The sequence below is a fragment of the Sapajus apella genome, unplaced genomic scaffold, assembly GCF_009761245.1.
Source record: "Sapajus apella isolate SASKATOON/1434 unplaced genomic scaffold, GSC_monkey_1.0 scaffold14, whole genome shotgun sequence".
NCBI classification, from domain to species: Eukaryota; Metazoa; Chordata; class Mammalia; order Primates; family Cebidae; genus Sapajus; species Sapajus apella.
In genome coordinates this window covers 13,624,247-13,644,324 of record NW_022436954.1, presented here as the reverse complement: position 1 = coordinate 13,644,324, position 20,078 = coordinate 13,624,247, and positions in this window count along the sequence as shown.

The following is a 20,078-nucleotide window of genomic DNA, read 5'->3' as shown; positions in this document are numbered from 1 at the left end:
TCAGTTTTCTCATCTGCAAAATGGAGCCAATAATAATGACCTAATAGGATTCCAGAGGAAGATTCCGTAAGATGAACACCTGTAAAAAGACCAACACAGTGCCGAGTCCATTGTAAATACTCCAAATTGGCATCTATTAAAATCTCTAGCTATCATGAACATGTCACTGGCTGTGGAAGGCTTCACCTTTCAAAAGGAAACAAGGGACCCAGGTGTGTGTCACTCTCTGAAGTGTGACGAACTCAGCCCCTAGAATTCTAAAGACTGCTTCCTAGAATGACACAGACTTAACAGAATAACTTCATGTTATTGATTCCTTAGACTTGAGACTCCTCACTCAAATCACGTTTGTATTCCCTTTACCACAACAATATTGAAAGCTGGTGAGGATCCCCACAAACATGGGCTGCAAAGTTGTGTTCTGGCAGATGCCCTTGCTTCCTAAGGGAGCAGAGGATGTAAGATAGATGGGTGTCATTGTGGCTGGGCTCCTGTGAATATACTTTAAAACTCAGTGGAGAGAGCACGTAGCATCTCAGCTGACATTTGCAGACAGAGCTAAATTGAGAGGTGTCACCTTCGCTGGCAAGGTCAGAGGACTCGTGCCTGCTAACCTAGAGAGGTGGGAATTGCAGGCAGCAAACAAAATCACACTGCCACTTGGAAATCTGCCAACTGCTACAATCAGGATAAAAATAATTGGAAAAGTAAGTCAGGTGCGAATCAGGTGCTCGGGCAACGTGTGGAGGTATGAACCACTGCTGTCTACTCCCTCCCTCTTCTTCCTGAGCCCCCTCCTGCCCTGGCTTCTAAAACATGGTTTCTACCCATCCCTGTCCCCTTCCCTGGATTCTTATTCTTTTTCCATCCCGTAGGTCTTGGTCCTTGGCACTATACTTCTCTGCTCTCATATTGTATTCCCTAGAGGATTCATCCTTCTCAGGACTCGTCTCCCCGACCCTGCCCAGCCTCACTGCAGATAACCACCAATCTAGAGCCTCCAGCCCAGAGCCCTCTCTGCCCCAAGTTTCTAATGGTTCACATGTCCTCTTCTCTTGGATACTCTGAGACAAGCCACTCATTCACTGGTTTACTCCATCGACAAATATTTAGTGAATAGATACCCCATCCCATGCCCTGAGCTAAGGTGCCAGAGATAGAGAGGTGAAACATGGCTGAAAATTCAACTGGAAAGGAAGAAAATTAAACACAACTTTCTAAATTGTAGAAAATGTAGAGAGAATATAACACAGCTGAAAATGGACAAAACTGAGGCTGAGAGCAGGAAAAAAAATCTATTTCTGATAAAGTAAGACCAAGCTGCATTCATGCTATTGAAGCCAATCTTTAAAGGTGGGCAGGACCTAGGGGTGGTAGAAGCATCGTTCCAGAAAGATGGAATCACATGAGGAAGGCTCTCAACAATCTCTTAACAAAATAATTTTATTTGTGTTGGGGATATAAAATGCAGGGTTCCCATTTTGCCAACAAGAAGAAGTTAAAAGCAGATAGTAGCACCATGATAAAAGATATCTATCAGCCAGACATCTAAATAATTACATAAATTTTTCCAGCCCTGACATTTACCACCAACCCTTCCCTTGGAGGTATGTAAGTAGGAAAATAATGAGAAGAAAGTTATTTTGTAATTACCCAGCATGAATTATGATTCTGAGAGGCTATTTCCAGGGGTACTTTAGAGTAATTTAGTTGAACATGATCAGAGTTTAATTTAGCATGACATTATCAGTGCAGAGAAACTCTGGAACCAGACTCAAAAGAACAGGATTTTTATTCTGCTGTTCCTCAGGCACTGACTGTGGATCCTAATCTCATGAAGCGTCAGTTGCCTTCTCTGTGACATGGGAATGATAATTCCTGCTTTACTAACCTCACAGGAGAGTCAGGAGAATCAAGGCAATGCGTGTAAACGTGTTTTACAAACTATACATGGGAGACACCATTCTTCATGCCTTTAATGGAGGTTGAAGGACCCCCTTTGGGTTGCAACTAACAAACAAAAACATATTAATAACTCAAATTGGTTTAAAGAAGGAAAAAAATACTAGCTATAATAATTAGAAAATCTAGTTAACAAGCTCTAGGTACAGTTTGATTCAATGGTTCAAATGACACCATCTGCACCCAGACCTCTCACCATCTCTCACTCTCTTCTTCTCCATATTGTTTTCTTCTTAGGTTTCTCTAAAACTATACCCTCCTGGGTTCAAATCTAGCAATAAAAAGAATACCTCTCTCTCAACAATTCAAGGAAATTCCTGAGCCTGATTTTCACTGACCCTCATAGAGTTATGAGACCATCCCTGCCCTGACGACTGGGTCCAGGGAATCAGAAGCCTCAGTAAGCCATGAGTATGTCCCATGCACAACTCCAAGTAAGAAGCACATGGACTGAACACTGGGGAAGAATGGATCCCTTGAGAAATCAAGAGAAAAATGAAAGGCAATTGGACAGCAGAAACAACAGATGTCCACTCCACCCCCATAGCTTAAATCCCTTCATGGAAAACTCCCAGGTCAATCTTCAGCATCTCAGGATCAGCAGTAACTAAAGACAAATATGATTACAGACTTGAAAATGGCACACAACCCTGCTTAAGAATTACGTCCTACATAAACTCAGTGTCGAGCCTCAGTATTCAGTTCTCAAAGTCCAACCTCTTCTCGAGCACCCCAACTTTCCTTTTAGATCCAGTTGCTTCTTCCCAGCCCAGACATTCCTACCAGGGGGAGATGGCCTATATTGTGAGTTTCATCTACCTCTGCAAGTCTTGGTTCCATCCATAAATCAACAATTCTATGTCTTTTCCAGCCCTGGCTTCTCTACTGCTCCACAACTTTTGTTTTTGTTTTTGCTTTTGTTTTCAAGTATCAGAGCAAGCAAAAGATGCAGCGTGCACATGTTTGGGAGATGTGGCAGGTCTTTGAGGGTGTTGGGGAGAGGGGAGCTGATGAGGAAAGCTTCACAAAGGGGAATGAAACTGAGCCTTAAGTAATGATTAGCAATTTTCTAGAACAAGAATGAAAGAAGGTCATTTCAGGCCTGAATCATTGGATCCAAAACTATTTTCATCTCATCTCTCTTTTGAAGAAAGAAAACTCTTTTCTCAACCCAGAAGTTGCAAACCAGTGGCCTGCAGATAGATCAGGCTGGCAGATGTGTTATACTTGGCCGTACAACATTTTGTAGAATTTAAAGTAGTTGCCAACATTTAAAAATGGTGAGATTTTTTTACATAAGGATCTGGATTTCCAGCTGCTCTTGAAAACTCAGAAGCTCTGACAGCCCTGGGCCTAAGCTTCTATTGGGGCAACAATTTACTGAGTTGAGTAGCACCTACCCTCTTCAGGGCTGTACGACCTCCTGACCTTGCTCCTTGTTCTATGTAATCTGCCTGGTCCCTGTTGGCATTGAATTGGTAACTCTGTCTCAACCCAAATGACTAACCATTGATGCTTCAGACCAAATCCCATTACTATCCTATTATATTATTATATTATATTGTATATATTATATTATATTATTACATCATGTTATATTATATAACAATCTAATCTGTTGCTATTACTCCCTTACTTTGAATCCCCAGTGATTCTCCAAATCAACAGAACAAAATCTAATGCAGACTGGGTTGACCTTAACCACCCCTCCTCTATTTTACCTACCAACCCCCCAGCCCCAAAACCCTCTATACCAAATGTTTGCCACTTCCTTATCCCATTCTTTCCCATGACTACATACTGTTAACATGTGCTATCCCCTCCACTGGTCAAATTTCCCTAGGTCTTCAATGTTCAATTCAGAGGTCAGGTCCTCAGTGTAGACCACTCTGATTCTTCCTCTGGGTAAAGCTGTCCCTCCCTCCCCAGGGCTCCCATCCAGCACCACATTTCTACCTTGGTTCCAGCACCTGCCGTGTTCCTCTCTAATTATCTGTTTACACGGCTGCCTCCTCCACACCCACCCCAAACTGAGATCCTTGAAAGCAAAAACCGTGACTGATTCATCTTTGTATATTCAGTGCCTTTCTGTATACCTTGGCAGATATCAGATACTCAATAAATTCTTGTTAAATGAATGAAGAAAGGAACAAACACACAGGGAACAAATTGGCATGTGTTCATGGAATGTCACACCTCAGCAATTGTAATGAAAGAAATCCTTCCCGCTGAAGCTTTTCTGTCTACTCTAGCCACACAGAATTGTTCCCTTCTCTGGATCCCTGTAGAAACAGTAGTTTATGACAGCTCCTGGGTGAGTTATGAGAGGAAGCTAATTAGAAGGAGGTCATATCCTTTGGGTATTGACAGATATAGAATTACAGAGAGAGAGAAAAAAAAAAAACTCAGTGCTAGTCTCTGACCTTTCTAGCCCCTGGCAGCTACAGGCACCAAAGTCCATGAAGCTGCAGTTCAGGTCCCAGCATCAACTCTAGTCCAGGCAGAGAGAAACTCCATAGCTGAGACATCCCAGACAGAAGTTCTAAGATAAGCTATTATTTTTCATTCAGCTCCAGACACACTTGGTGCCCTTGCAGTTCCTTGGGGATACCAAGCTCCCTCCCGTTTCAGAGCCTTTGCACTTTCTATTCCCTCTGCCTGGAATTCTCTTCCCCTGTGTATCTACAGGACTCACTCCCTTACTTTTTCAGACCTCAGATCACGTTTAACCTTAGTAGAAAAGCCTTCCCTGATCACCAATGCAAAAGTGTATCCCACAGCTTGCTACCCTCTGTTCTTCACTCTGCTTGAAGGAGGAGCGATAGGAACGAGGGCATTAATGACCAAAGAGAGCCAGGACTTGGTGTCACCAGGACTCTACTGCCTTTTCATCTCAGCTCCGTTTTTGTTTCTGCTTGGCTCCATTCTATTCTACCCAGGCAGGCTTTCTCCATGTGGAAAAAAAAAAAAAAAAAAAAAAAGCTATGAGTCACAGTCTCCAAACTCATAACCTAAAAGAGAAAGGAGTTTTCCCACCCACTCCAGTAAGAATCATCTCAGAAAAATCATCGGATTGGTCCAGCTCAGGTCACAAGCCTATCCCTGAGCCATTATTGCAGTGAGAGCCTGTGTGTTCTTACTGATCAGGTCTGGGTCCTGCCCCGGGATTGGCTTGGATAAGGCTTTTTTGGTTTTGAGTCATCTCTTAATCTATCACTGCAGCCAGAGGAAGACATGCTCACCTTGTCCAGACCTGCTCACACGCAGACTTGGAGCTGGAGCGGAGCAAGTCCCAACTGAACTATATGGTTAAGAATGAGGGAGTGGAAAATCAAGGTGAAATGTACCTTCAAGACAGAGGAGACACATGGGTACTAGGCAGACAGGTGTATTCATTACCCAATAGTGGCTTCACAGTTCCCAAAGCACATGCTCCCATCCTTCATTTATCTCCATTGAATTCTCACAGCAGATCTAAGTGAATGCCCAGACATTATTACCCCCAGGGGTATATTTCAATTGTTAAACAACCCCTATAGTTTGGGCACTTGCCAAGCAAAAGGGACTCCAGCTGTGAGCCACAGGGATGACCACCCTGGTCAACAGCAGTAGAACAACAGCCTGATTGCACCCATTGCACAGGTGAAGATGCTAAAGCCAGGAGAGATGTTCAGACTTGTTCTCAGGCACATAGCAAGTGGGTAAGAAGAACCTGAGACCCCTGATGCCAAGTATAGTCTCCTTTCCACTGTCCTAGACCACCCCTCTGTCCACACCCATCAGGGAGGTGAAGTGAGGCAGGATGGAGGGAACCAGAGGAGAGATGCTATTATGATCCCAACTACAGGGAGAAAGAAGCCAGCATGCTGTAGCTTGCAAGGAGGGCTGCTTAGTCGGTGCCACAAAAACCTGGAAAGCAGTGCCTGCCAGACGGCAGGGACAGGGAGCAGCCAATGAGATGGGAGTTTGCAGCCAGGATGGCAGATGCCAGGAAGGCTGCAGCTATTCTAGGATGCAGGCGGAGACTGCTCCATCACCCAGCCTTGCCATTCCCCATCTCCCGAGGGTAGTGGGGAGACCTCCATCCTCTCTCCAGCTCCTTATTGATGTAGGGTCTGAAAGCTGAGACTTTAGAGTCAGGCAGTCAGGCCAAAAGGAATCAGCCCCTTAAAGAAAACGGTGAAATATCCTCTCAACATGGCAAATGCTTAGTCATTGTCCTTATTACAACTCCACAGTCATCCAACCTATTCAGAACTCATCTGGTCCAAATGCCCCATGTTATTAGATGCAGAAACTGAGGCCAAGGGAGAGGATAGGATTTGCTCCACGGTCCCACAGCAAATTTGAAGGATAGCTGAACATTGCCTGATTTCTCAGTTCAGGACCCCTTCCCCTGGGGATTGGGAGGTAGGTGGAGTCTCATTTGGGGTCATGATCCTTCTATTTCATGGGGCTGGTGGAGCTTGGCCTTCCTCGGCTGGATCAACTCTTGACCTTTATGCCTCACATTCTCCCAGTCAAGGCCATGTTGCAGGGTCAGGTGCGGTGGCTCACGTCTGTAATCCCAGCACTTTGGGAGGCTGAGGCAAGCGGATCACCTGCAGTCAGGAGTTCAAGACCAGCCTGGCCAACATGTCTCTACTAAAAACACAAAAAAATAGCTGGGCATGGTGGTGGGCGCCTGTAATCCCAGCTACTCAGGAGGCTGAGGCAGGAGAATTGCTTGAACCCAGGAAGCAGAGGTTGCAGTGAGCTGAGACCACACCATTGCACTCCCGCCTGGGCAACAAGAGTGAAACTCTGTCTGAAAAAAAGGAGGGGGCATATTGTAGCTGCATGTGTAGATTCCTGCTACAGCCCCTCTTCCCTGCCCTCCTGTGCTGCTCTGAGGACTACGCAATGCACCCTCAGGCCCCCCTCTCTGTTCTGGATTCAGTGCCTGAACCAGCCCAAAGCATCCAGCCTTCGCTTCTCCATCGTGGTATAGTTCCTCTCAGCTCTCCATGCCAAAAGCATCTCTTGGGCAAAAACACCCTTGGCCCCAGAGTCTCTCCTGGAGAAAGGGAAAAACAAAAGAATGGATATGAAAGAAATTTCTCTTTTTCTGCTCCTAACCAGTACTAACCTTCTTTCCATTGCCTCTACCTTCTCAGCTTGGCTGGACAACAGAGTGTTTTACATAGGTCCATCATGTCTTTAAGGTACAGCTTTGTGGTTAGGGGCGCAAACTCTGGATATACCAGACAGACCAGAGTTAGAATCCGGCTCTGCCATGGACTACGTATGTGACCTGGAGACACCGTTTTTCCCCTGCCTGTTTTCTCATCTGTAAAATGGGGATATGATGGTGTCACCTCAAAGGGTTGGGAGGCTTGAGTGACAAAAAGGGTCTGGCTCTGTGTCTGGGATAGAGTCAGCGCTTGATGCCTGTTAGCAGTAGGAAGATGGTAACTGCCACGTGTTATGAAGCGGTCACCACACTGACCACTACCTTTCCTGCTCCTTTCAGCACCTCTCAAGCTCTCGTTCTGCCAAAGCCTTCCCTGATGACTCATCTCTCCATCAGCCTTTCTTTTCAGAAGCTGTACACCTCTATTTCCCATCCAGCTTAGTTCCAAATTGAGTTCCATGTCTAATAATTCTGACTTGGTGTCGTCCTTGTCCCCACCTAAAACCAGAAACTCCCATCAGGCAAGACCAATGGGTTTTCTTCTCCCCCTGGCAGTGAAGAGTCCAGGACCAGGCACATGGGAGGTGCAGGGAAAGTTAGTAGTTGAGTGATTGTACGATAGAAGTGAAGCTATCTCAGAATCTTCTGTATCTACTTCATCTCTTGCTCTTTCCATTGTGTGACACTTTGACACATCCACATCCCAGGGTACATCTTGAGATCCTGGAGCCAGACCTAGAAATGAGTCAAACAAGGGAACCCCAGCATGTCTCATTTATTACCCAAAGGAGAGAAATCAATATATGTATAAAGCACTCAGTAGTCTATAAAATGCTCTTAGCAATTCACTGCATGATGAAGTACCTTTTCCTACTTCCACAGAGGGATACCAAGCCTCAAGGGATTAAGACACTAGCCCAGCCTCACATAGCTGAAAAGGAACAGCCCAGACATTTCAGCCCAGTGCTGCTGGCCCTCGCTTGGGTCCTTTGTCCTCTGCACCAGCTGCCATGCAGGGGAGCCACATTAGTATCTCTCTGTATTAGTCTGTTCTCAGGCTGCTAATAAAGACATACCCAAAACTGGGTAATTTATGAAGGAAAGAGTTTTAATTGAATCACAGTTCCACATGGCTGGCATCATGGTGGAACGCAAAGGAGAAGCAAAGTCACATCTTACATGGTGGCAAGCAAGAGAGCATGTGCAGAACTCCCTTTTGTGAAACCATCAGATCTCAGCCAGGTACAGTGGCTTATGCCTGCAATCCTGGCACTTTGGGAGGCAAAGATGGGCAGATCACCTGAGGTCAGGAGTTCGAGACCAGCCTAGCCAACATGGTGAAATCCCATCTCTACGAAAAATACAAAAAAACTTAACTGAGCATGGCAGCAGGTACCTGTAATCCCAGCTCCTGGGGAGGCTGAGGCAGGAGAATAGCTGGAACCCAGGAGGTGGAGGTTGCAGTGAACTGAGATCGTACCACTGCACTGCAGCCTAGGTGATAAGAGTAAAACTCTGTCTCAAAAATAAATAAATAAATATCAGATCTCATGAGACTATCATGAGAACAGCATGGGAAAAACCTGCCCCATGATTCAATTACCTCCCACTGGGTCCCTCCCACTACATGTGAGGATTATTACAATTCATGGTGAGCTGTGGCTGGAGACACAAAGCCAAACCGTATCACTCTCCTTTTTGGCCACAGGTGGACTTGAAAAACCCTTTCCCTTAACCAAGCTGGAGCCCCAGTAGCTGCTTTGTTCAATGTCTGTTTCTCTAATGCCTCCTACTCTGGAATATTTAGAAAAACCCAACCTGGCTCAAAAAGATTATCCCTGTATCAAACCTCAGGGACTCTAATGTGACCCAACCTCTCCCAGTCCCTATAGGGATCTCCCTCAAACATCGGACTTGGGGCAGACCCAAGAGAAGAAAGGCGTGGCTGCAAGATGTTCTCCCTCACAGCCGTTTATCACAATGGGGCTCCCTTCCCCACAGAAGGGAAGGCTGAGTTTCAGAAAGATGGTTTGGACTTTGGAAGGAGAATGACTAAGCTAAAGTTCTTCCTCTGCCATTTACAATCTGTGTAACTTTACAAAACTTTCTTAATGTTTTTGCTTTTTAATTTCCTCATGTATAAAAGATGGGATTGTCATACTTAGGTTTCAGACTATTGCACACACCTGTAATTCCAGGACTTTGGGAGGCCGAGGTGGGCAGATCACTTGAGGTCAGGAGTTCAAGACCAGCCTGGCCAACATGACAAAACACCGTCTCTACTAAAAATACAAAAATTAGCCAGGCATGGTAGTGTAGGCCCGTAATCCCAGCTACTTGGGAGGCTGAGGCAGGAGAATCACTTGAACCTGAGAGGCGGAAGTTGCATTGAGCCAAGATCATGCTACTGCACTCCAGCCTGAGCAACAGAGTGAGACTCCATCTCAAAAACAAAAAAGGGACTATTGCAAAGATTTTAAAAGATGGCACAGGTACAACATTGAACACAAAGTGTTTCATGAGTGACAGTCATAAGCTCTTCCACCACCTAACTGCGTTACTTTTAGCAAATTGCCTAATTTATCTCTGCCTCAGTTGTTTTGTAATTCTTTTATAGGGGAAAAAAAAACACCTCCCTTCATAGACCTCCTATGAGAACAAGATACAATAATTGACATAAAGCACTTAACCTCTTGCCTGTCACAGAAAAGGTGTTCAACACCTGTTAGCTCTGCGTTGATGTCCCCAGGTTAGAGAGCCAGAAAAGGAGGGCTATAGCTCCAACCAGGGTCTTCTGGTTCCAACCCAGCAGCACCTGAGCAAGGGTGACAATGGTAAGGAAAAGAAGAAATAAGCAATAGTGGCCTCACAGACACAGGCAGGAATGAGTCACTCCCATGTGGCAGCTTTTCTGCGTCTGAACCAAGAGATAGGTGTTGCACCTTTACCCATGTGGACAGATAAGAAAGAGTAAAGGGCATAGGTCACAGAGGTGAGTATGGCCTCACTGCAGTGCCAGGATATTTCCAGGCAATTGGCAAGACTTATTGACAATCATCCAATAAATAGGATAAATAGGTCTTACTCCCCAAGTGCCTGGGAAGAGAGCTTGCAGCTTTTCCCAATTCCTGCCTCTCATCTCTTCCTCCTCAGACACTGCAGCTCTTCTTTTCTGGAAAATCTCAGGGCAGAATCTGAGCTCCTTCCCACTATCCTCTGACCAGAATTCTAAGGATGCCTGGGAGAAGGCAACTGTCCTGAACGAATGGGTCAGAGGCATGATTCCAAGTGGCCGGTTGGTAATTGGAAGAGCTCAGCAGTCTGGCTGGGGACATGAGAGCCTGCTAAGCACATCTGGACAGCATCAGAATCACAAATTGAAGAGAGCTGGGAAGGGCTCAGCACCAGCTGACATTCGCAAAGGAAGGAAAATGCAGGGAGACGACGGAAAGGAGTAAACAGGCTTATAACGAACACCATCTCACAGGTGTAAGAGAGAGCGCAGAACAGCCACACTCAGCTAGCACACAGCTTTCTCAGGGAGGTTGTCCTCTGCCAAATGAGAATAGTCCTGCTTTTTCACTTTTTAATTTTTATTAAAATTTTAATCAACAAATAAAAATTACATATATTGCCCAGGCACAGTGGCTCATGCCTGTAATCCCAGCACTTTGGGAGGCCAAGGCAGGAGGATCACTTGAGGCCAGGAGTTCAAGACCAGCCTGGACAACAGAGTGAGAGTCCATCAGTACAAAAGAAAAAATATTTAAGAAAAAATTGCATATATTTATGGTGTACAATGTGAAGTTTTGATATATGTATACATTGTGAAATGATTAAATCAACCTGATTAACATATCCATCATGCCACATGCTTAGATTTTTATGGTGAGAACATTTAAGATCTATCCCTTAGCAATTTTGAAGTATATGCTGTTGCCACCATGCTATACAATAGACCTCCAGAATTTATTCATCCTGTCCAGCTGAAACATTGTATCCTTTGACCAACATCTCCACACCTCGCCTACACACCCCCCAGCCCCTGGTAACCACTATTCTCTTTGCTTCTATGAGTTTGATTTGTTCTGATTCCACATATAAGTGGGATCATGCAATATATTTCTTTCTGTGTCTGGCTTATTTCACTTAGCAAAATGTCCCACTTAGCAAATTATCCATTTGTTACAAGTGACAGGCTCTCCCTCTTTTTTAAGACTGAATACTATTCTATTTTGTACCGAATAGTCTTCTATTTTGTACCACATTTCCTTCATCTGCTGCATTAGTCTGTTTCACAGTGCTGATAAAGACACACCCAAAACTGGGAACAAAAAGAGGTTTAATTAAACTTATAGTTCCACATGGCTGGGGAGGCCTCAGAATCACTGCAGGAGGTAAAAGGCACATCGTGGCAGCAAGAAAAAACAAGGAGGAAGCAACAGCAGAAGACCCTGATAAATCCATCAGATCTCATGAGACTTATTCACTATCATGAGAATAGCACAGGAAAGACCTGTCCCCATGATTCAATTATCTCCCCTTGGGTCCTTCCCACAACAAGTGGGAATTCTAGGAGATACAATTCAAGCTGGGATTTTGCTGGGGACACAGCCAAACTATCATTGTGCCCCTGGCCCCTTCGAATCTCATGTCAACTAAGGAAGCATCACCCTGTGGCCCCATGCTCTCTCCTGCTATAGTAAAACTGATCTTTCTCAATAGGACCTCAAAGCAATAACATCTGCTACTTCTACCTCTTATCACTGAGTGTTAATTTTGGTCTTTTAGTTCACCCCTTTACATCCACTTCTGTTTTGTCTAGCAACCTCCAGAAGCCTCTCTTTCCATTAGCAAGAGTGGCCAACAGTTGTGTCCCTAGAAAGATATTTAACCAGCCTGCCTCCGCCAGAGACGTTTTATAGGCTTCCAGCCAAAAGGACCCTTCAGCAGGTACTGCTGACCTGATGCTCAAGAGTGAATTCACTCATTCATGCAGCAAATACTTGTGAAGTTTCTGTGGTTATTATGTGCTAGACACTGGAGAAAAACATTCAAACAAAATACCTGTACCTGCCTACAAGACGCTGACAGCCTAGCAATGGAAACAGACAGGTAAGCAGACAATTACCTTGCGAACTCCTGACAGAAGCCAGAGAAGGGGGCAGGGAGTTGCAGTTCCTAACAGATTTTATTTTGTTCTCCCATTAACTTTTCAGGAAAACACACTTAATAAGCACTTGGCAACTCAGGTTGTATTTGTGGGGACAATTCTAAGCCTTATAGCTACCTTGGGATTGCACAATTACTGCAGGAAAGATTTGGCCAAGAGAGTACTGGGTGACAAGAGGAGCTACCCTGCACTCACCCTTCTCTTCCCATCTGGCCTTGCCTTCACTCTAGGTTGTTCTCCCTGCCAGGGAGGTGGTCACAGACTGGAGCCACCTTCTATTCACATTATATATGAATGCATGTTGTCTGACAACAGATCATCATTAGGTTTTACTGTTTATGCATCCAAATTAAACACCACATCCTCCCTTCTACACACACACATACACACACTGTGCGTGATGCACACACTCGTGCACACACATACATGCATGCACACACACACCCCTCCATGGTGTTCAGGAATCACGCAGATGTTGAATCATGTCAACATCTAATTACAAAAGGATGATGAGGAGGATCACTCAGGCAGGAGCATGAAGAACACGTCATAAAAGCCAAAAACTGGACCAGGGATGCAGAAACCAAGGAGCAGAAAGAACATGTGAGTTGATCACAGGTAAAAGGAGAGGCTGCAGCTGCTACCTAAAAACTAAGTGCTGTTATTTGAGGTATGGCTCCATATTCACCTCCACCAACTCCCCCCAAAATAATAATAATAGTTGTAGTTATGTTTTATTGAGAGTTGACAGATACTATACTACACATTTTTTTTTTTTTTTTTGAGACGGCGTTTCGCTCTTGTTACCCAGGCTGGAGTGCAATGGCGTAATCTTGGCTCACCACAACCTCCGCCTCCTGGGTTCAGGCCATTCTCCTGCCTCAGCCTCCTGAGTAGCTGGGATTACAGGCATGCGCCACCATGCCCAGCTGATTTTTTGTGTTATCAGTAGAGACAGGCCATGTTGACCAGGATGGTCTCGATCTCTTGACCTCGTGATCCACCCGCCTCGGCCTCCCAAAGTGCTGGGATTACAGGCTTGAGCCACCGCGCCCGGCCCCTATACTACACATTTTGCATGAATCATTTCATTAATGACCATGAGTCAGGTATTGTTATTACTATTATTATTATTATTAATTACACCAAAGCCTTCACTCCTAACGCTAAGTTACATAGCCTCCTATCATACAATGTTGCCTCCCAGGTTGAATCAAGAGATTTTAGAGTCAGGAACGGAAGTCATCCAATTCATTTTCTTTTTTTACATTTTTTTTTTTTAGAGCCAGGAACTCACTCTGTTGCCCAGGCTGGAGTGCAATGGCTCAGTCATAGCTCACTGCGGCCTCAATCCCTTGGGTTCAAGTGATCCTCCTGCCTCAGCCTCCCTAGTAGATGACCCCCACAGGTGCATGCCACCATGCCAGGCTGATTTTTTTTTTTATCTTTTATAGAGATAGGGTCTTGTTATGTTGTCCAGGCTGGTTTTAAGCCTTTAAAACTCCTGGCTTTAAGCATTCCTCCCACCTTGGTCTCCCAAAGTGCTAGGATTACAGGTGTGCGGCACTTCACCCAGCCCCATTTCATTTTCATATAATGATACTACTCATAATTGTTATAGTAATGGCCAATTCCTTGAGCTTCTGTAAAGGACTAAAGACTACGCCAGGTTCTACATTGACTGCCTCTGAAATCTCTCCGTGGTCCTGTGAGGTGCATCCTAAAATCATGCCCATTTTACATACAAGGAAATTGAACACAGTGAGATTAAGTCATTAGCCTAAGGGTACACAGCCAGTGAGTGGTGAAATATTAGTTAATTGTTGCTCAGCTTTATTCAGTTAACACGATTGTTCAGGCTTTCCAGGCAACAATATTGCCCATCAGGTGGCCACAATTAACACTGTTCAATTCGGTGTTTCTTTTTATTACAAGATGCTTGCTTAGCACCCTCTGTTGCTGAAGGCTGGCCATTCACATTACTTCCATCTTTTTCTTTATCATAAATGTTCCTGCTATGAATATTTTTGAATGAACTAATTTCTTGCTAATTGCAGGATCAAAGGGATAAGCAATTTCCTAAGTGGGCCTGAGCCAATTCCCAGCACCCCCAAAAAATGTCCATGTATCTGGTTCCCCCAAACCCAGCACATGGAGTTTTATGGGAGGATTTATTATTACTAGTTTAATGTGTTATCACTATATGGTTTTTATTTTTATGTCTTTCATTTTTAGCCAAACCATGCATCTTTCCACGTGACATTTATGTTACTTTTCTATTGCTGCATCACAAATTACCACAGACTTAGTAGATTAAAGCAATGCCCATTGATTAGCTCATAGCTCTGGGGGTCAGAAGTCCTGGAACAGCATAGCTGGGTTTTATACTCAGGGAATCACAAGACTGTAATCAAGGTACTGGCTGGCCTGCTACAGTCTTACCTGGAGCTTAAGGTTAATCGTCTTCTGACCGTGTTCAAGTTGGCAGAATTCAGGTTCTTGTGGGTACTGAAGTGAGGTTCCTGTCTTCTTGCTGACTGTTGGCAGCAATCAATCATAGCAACTGGAGTCCACTCTCAAGTTCTTTCCACATATTCCCCTCTATTCTCAGAGCTAGCAATGGAGAATAACTCTGAAGTCAAATACCCTTTCAGGAAGGCCTGGAAACTTAAAAGGGCTCGCCCGATTCGGTAAGGCCCACCTGGATAGTCGGCCTTTTGATTAACATGAGCTAACCTAATCACAGGAGTTTTAGCCCATTGTATACACAGATTCTACTTGAACTCCACCAGGAAGTGGTCAGCTTGATGGCTATGCTGGTTTCCTATTGCCGCTATAATAAATCGCCACACATGTAGTGGCTTACAGCCACATCCACTGATTAACTCATTGCTCTAGAGGCCGGAAGTCTACCATGGGTCACCAGGGCTGAATTCCTTCCGGAAGCTCTAGGAGAGAATCTGTTTCTTTGTTTTTTCTAGCTTATAGAGGCTGCCTGCCTTCCTTGACTCATTGTTCCTTCCTCTGTCTCCAAAGCTAGCAGTGTAACACCTTCATCTCTGCTTCCATCCTTACCTCTCCTCTGACTCTCCTACCTCCCTCTCTCCTTTCCAAGGATTCCTGTGATTATATTGGTCCCACCTGCATAATCCAGGCTACTCTTCCCATCTCAAGTCCCTTAAGATGACACGTTCCTGGGTTTTAAGGATGAGAAGATGGACTTTTGGGGGCCCATTTTTCTATCTACCACAAGGGCCATTTTAGAATCTTACCTATCACAATGTTATATTTTCTGTATCTGTATCAGAGTAATTTGTATATTACAGCAATTTATAAGAACTATATTTGCAGCAATTCTTTTTTTTTTTTTTTTTTTTTTTTTTTTTTTTTTTTTTGAGACAGAGTCTCGCTTCATCTCCAGGCTGGAGTGCAGTGGCACGATCCCGTCTCACTGCAATTTCCGTTTTCCGGTTTCAAGCAATGCTCTTGCCTCAGCCTCCCGAGTGGCTGGGACTACAGGCACAAGCCACCACTCCAGGCTAATTTTTTGTACTTTTTAGTAGAGACGAGGTTTCACCATGTTGGCCAGGATGGTCTCGATCTCTTGACCTTGTGATCCACCCGCCTCGGCCTCCCAAAGTGCAGGATTACAGGCGTGAGCCACCGCGCCTGGCCTGTAGCAATTCTTATTTTCCGTGTATTATGTCAAAAGATTTAAGTGTAAAATTTATTTTTGCCATTGACTGTCTTTCCTTTCTGATTTTGTTTTATCCTTTTTTGCTCAGCAAAACCCCATTGTCTTTTAATGTCATGTTTGAAAAATGACATTGTCTATTTCCTTCACATACAGAAAGAGATCGTTCTCGCCACAGCCAAGATAAATGCGCTATTCTGCTCTCTTCCTGATTTGTATGTTTTCTATTGCTTGTTTCTTTCTTTGGACCATTGGATTTTTTTTTTTCAGAGCAGAAAAATGAAGTATGGAGCTAGTATCACAATACGATTTCTTTCTCTGAGGTTGAGTCCAACATTGTAGTTTCCCATTTTTCATATTCTGTAGTCTGACAGTGAGAACCACTTCCAGAAATTATACTCTATCCTGTGGTCATTTTTCCAAGAATAAATGTTTTTTAACTTCTCAGTTCAGGGGTACACTGCAAGTTTGTTACATAGGTAAACTTGTGTCATGGGGGTTTGTTGTACAGATTATTTCAGCTCCCAGGTATTAAGCCTAGTACTCATTGTTATTTTTCCTGATCCTCTCCTCCTCCCCACTTCCACCCCCTTATAGGTCCCAGTGTGTGCTGCTCCCCTTTATATGTCCATGTGTTCTTATCACTTAGCTCTCACTTTTAAGTGAGAACACGCAGTATTTGGTTTTCTGTTCCTGCATTGGTTTGCTAAGCATAATGGCCTCCAGCTCCATCCATGTCCCTGTAAAGGACATGATCTCATTCTTTTTTGTGACTTCATAGCATTCCATAGCATATATGTACCACACTTTCTTTGTCCAGTTTATTGTTGATGGGCATTTAGGTTGATTTTATGTCTTTGCTATTGTGAATAGAAAGCACAAATATTTAGTAAGGTCATCAAGTGATTTTTAGTTTGCAAATTTTTTTTAATCTTTTAGTTAGATGAGTTCATCATCATTACTTTGAAGTACTTCCCATCATCATCATCAGCATCATCTTATTAACATGATCTGTGCATTCTTGCCAGTTCTTCCCCCAGATGTTTCTTATTACCAGTTTACCACATACTTTATTAAGCTATGATAATGAAGAAAGCAAAGTCATCTTTGTTATTTTTCCCCTTTCCCGGCAGCTAGAGAGATTAGCTTTTTCCATTTCTTCCTCTATATTCATTCTATTAAGATTTCATAATTTTCCTTGAATGAATTTCTTATGTGGTAGATTAAATTAATTCTCACGTATTTAAAGGTTTTCTGCCATTGTTACAACTAATTTAGCACATACTCGGGAAATCATAGTAATGAAAATTATTTTTCAACTCATTTCATTTGTACAACTTTTTGATTGATTTCTGTGTATTTTCCCAGTAGAATAAATCCTTGACAATCATGGATTGAACAATCACATTTTCAGTAACTTGCAAGAGACCCCAACAGGCCATGGTACATAATCATTTATCATTTTGCTGGGGCTCAAAATAGAATCACTCTCACTGCAAGAATGCAGTGCAGGAAAAAGTCATTTTGCAAGGGGAAACAGCCAACCACCCAGTATGGGTGTCTCAACGTGAATTCATTGAGTGAACTCATTGAATTTATTATCTTCATATCTAGTAACTTTCATAAAGTGATACACATTTTTTCTTTGTGTAAAAAAATATATAATGACCTCTATGAAAGCCAACTGCTATTACTAAAGATATTTAAGCAAGGGATAGTCTATAATAAATTTTAGTTTCATATTTCCGAAACCATGCTCACCAAAAACTGTTCCCAATATTAATGGTTCTGACAAAAAGAAGGAAGAGGAGGTAAAAGAACTGAGAATAGGGAGGAAGGGGAGAGGGAAACGCAACAGGGGAGGGAGAGCAGAAGATAAAAGAAAATTACAGATCCCAAATAAGTTTAGGAAATGCTGGATATTACATATCCCTATTCCCCAATGCTGTCACTTGTAGACTGGCCCTAACCATTTACACATTAAAGCCTCTGAGAAATCTTACAATAAATAAACTCGTTTCATTTCGTTTAACTCAGTGTTTCTCAAACTTATTTAAGAACCTCATGGCACATAGTGTACCTTGGGACACCAATTTGAAATTCATAAAATCCCATAATGATTCATAAAATGATTAAAGGTACAAAGTCATATAAAATATTTCTGTCTCATCGAACCTCACTTTTACAGAAGATACATGCAATGATAATGTTCTTGAATTAGGGGTTTCTGAAGGTTTTGCAACTCATTTGCACAAGAATACACTCAAATCACCCGCAAATGTAATATTTTCCTTTCTTGACTTTTTATTTGTTGAGCAATTTATTTGTTTTTCTTTCTGCATTACTATTTCAGAGATTTTATACTCTGCTATTTGTTTATTTTACTTTATTTGTGCATTTGATAAACCATCTGTACTGCTCACTGTATAGTGCTCTAAGTGTCTTATTTATAATAGCTCATACACCTAACAACCCTGTGACTTAGGTGCCATCATCCCTATGTCAAAGGTCAGAAAACTGAGTTGCAAATGGTGATGAAGTGTTCTTACCTAGATCCTATTTTTTTAAGGAAAACAGTCACTAATATTTTTCTTTAGTTATACTATTAATCCTAATTTTAAATATAAACTTCATATCATGTAAAGGAAGAAAATCTTCATAAGTCACCTTTAGTCAACACTAAAATTGAATTGTGCTGAATAGCCTTTTTAAGAAGAGGAGGTAAATGACCTGAGAATAGGGAGGAAGGGGAAATAATCCAACCAGATAATCATGTTTTCTACCATTTTTCAGTTAATATTAATAACATAGGTCCCTAGCTTTGCCTTCCGGAGGCCAACAGTCCGCAGTTAGAATAGATTACTTGTTTCATTGTGTTGCGTTTTCTGGGTTAAGATTAACATTTTCCTTCTAAACTTATAAATGAGATTGAACAAACACTGCCTTTTTAAAGCAGGGGGTGAAATCTCATTTACCTAAGTCAACTCGATATATAAATATGGAGTGGCTGCCACGTTACACTGTGTCAGAGACTAGAGAAGATGAAAGATTCAAAATGAGTATCTGAGAGAACACAGAGGGAACTGACGTTTACAGGCACATAGGAAAAAGAATCATGTTAGAGAAGACAACGACCGTGATTTGAAGAACTTTATAAATGCCCAGATTCTGTATAACTTCACACTTCTTGTTTCCTATTACTCCGTTTTGGTTCCCCCAAAGACCTAAGCTGTTACTTCAATGCAAGAAGCCCAGGTCAACCGAATGAAGCAGCACCATGAAGGAGGAGTCTATGTCCATCTTCTTGCCCACCATCTAGCCAAGTACCCAGCATAGAGTGAATACTTAATAAATATTTATTAAGCAAAGAATTAAGCCAGCTCTTTGAGAAAAACAACTGGTCAAGACAATTTTTAAAGTGCAGGACAGCTAGAGACTTGTTCCATGGGTCAGCGAGAAAAGGGAGACTGCACAAATTTCATCCTCATCTGAAGTTGCTCCAAGAAAGCTTGAAAGGATGGTAACAAGACAACAGACAGAATCCCTTGGGCCTGGAGAAAGAAGAAAGGATCACAAGCTTCCTTTCCCCTTGACAGATCCAAGTGCCTGTACAGCCCCAGGTGCTCCCACCTGGCCAAGAAGTTGGCCTTTTGGATTCCAAAGTTTCTCATACCCCAAGCCAAGGGGAAATGGATATACTCCAGCCAGGCCTCCTAGCCACAGAGAGCCCATGGGGTCAGGACTTAGGGACAATCATGGAACATAAAAAAGGTCTCTCCTGTGATAACGGCCCCTAACAAGCCCTGGTACCTGGAGCCCCAAATACATTCCAACCCAGGTTAAGTAGACTTTATGTGGCCACCACAAAGATATATCCCATCAACGAGCAAACTTGTCATATGCGCATGTCTTTTTTGTTTCCATGCTTATTCCTGTCTTCAATGCCCCCATTCTTCACTCCCCACCCACCCCACACATCCTCCACTAAGTCCCTTTCTCCTTTCACTGCAAGCCGTATTAGCTTTTCCTTCTGGGTCTAATGTCCTTAAGCTGTCCCTCCTCTGTCTCCAATTCCA